Genomic DNA, 924 nt, shown 5'->3' on the forward strand with positions numbered 1-924 from the left:
TGTATGTGGAAAGAAAACGAAGACGTTCTATATTTATTTTATAATGTTTTGTAGTACATTTTAATTTCCCCAAAGCTCAGCTAACTTAAAAAGATTTGGGGTTCCACACTCACAATCGCACTGTATGTTGAAAGTGTGAGGGGGATGTATGTATTTAAATTTCGCACATGCACGCACGTATATCGGGATTAATTATATATTACTTAATTTTTATAAATGTTTATTTAGTATACATTCAGAAATATACTGTAATCCCTTAGAAAACATAGGATGCCTCGCAGGCGCGTAAGTGTTCGGAAGAGGCACAGCAAAAGGGGGGGGGGTTTTTTTGTGTGGATTTGAAACCCCTTTTTACTCGGAGGGAGGGGTTTTTTTTGGGAAGGGGGGGAGGGGTCGCTTTTTTACTGCAGAAGGGGCTATTTTTGTTGTGTCCGGAAGAGAGGGCTTTCTTTGGGTATGCTTTTTTAGTATTTTTTGATATTTTTTGGTGCAAATTTTCATAGTTTGCAAATTTTATATCTCTTTTCCCCGCAAGAAGTATTTAAAAAGGGCATAGAGAATTTTCCTTTAGGAAAAACAATGCAAAAAAAGGGCTTTTGGTCGGTCGTTGGTTCGGTACAGCAGCCGGGGCTGAAGTGACCCGGGGAGAGGCACGAACCAGGGGCATGACTCGGGCGAAAGGTCTGAACGGCCCAGAGTGCGATGCCCACAGAGAGGTCGGATTTTTTAAAGACCCCGGGACGACTTTCCAAAACGACTGGGATTTGGACATTAGACCGGGGTGTCTGCCTCAGGTCATCGATCTGTCTGGGCTCCTGAGGAATTCCCTGCAACAAAGAGCTATTGTAAAGGAAACGTGTGTCCTTGAGGGCTGTCGGGACAAGGCTTTCCACTTTTTTCTTTCAATACACCCCCCACACAATC

This window comes from Penaeus monodon, chromosome 15 (assembly GCF_015228065.2).
Source record: "Penaeus monodon isolate SGIC_2016 chromosome 15, NSTDA_Pmon_1, whole genome shotgun sequence".
Classification (NCBI taxonomy): Eukaryota; Metazoa; Arthropoda; class Malacostraca; order Decapoda; family Penaeidae; genus Penaeus; species Penaeus monodon.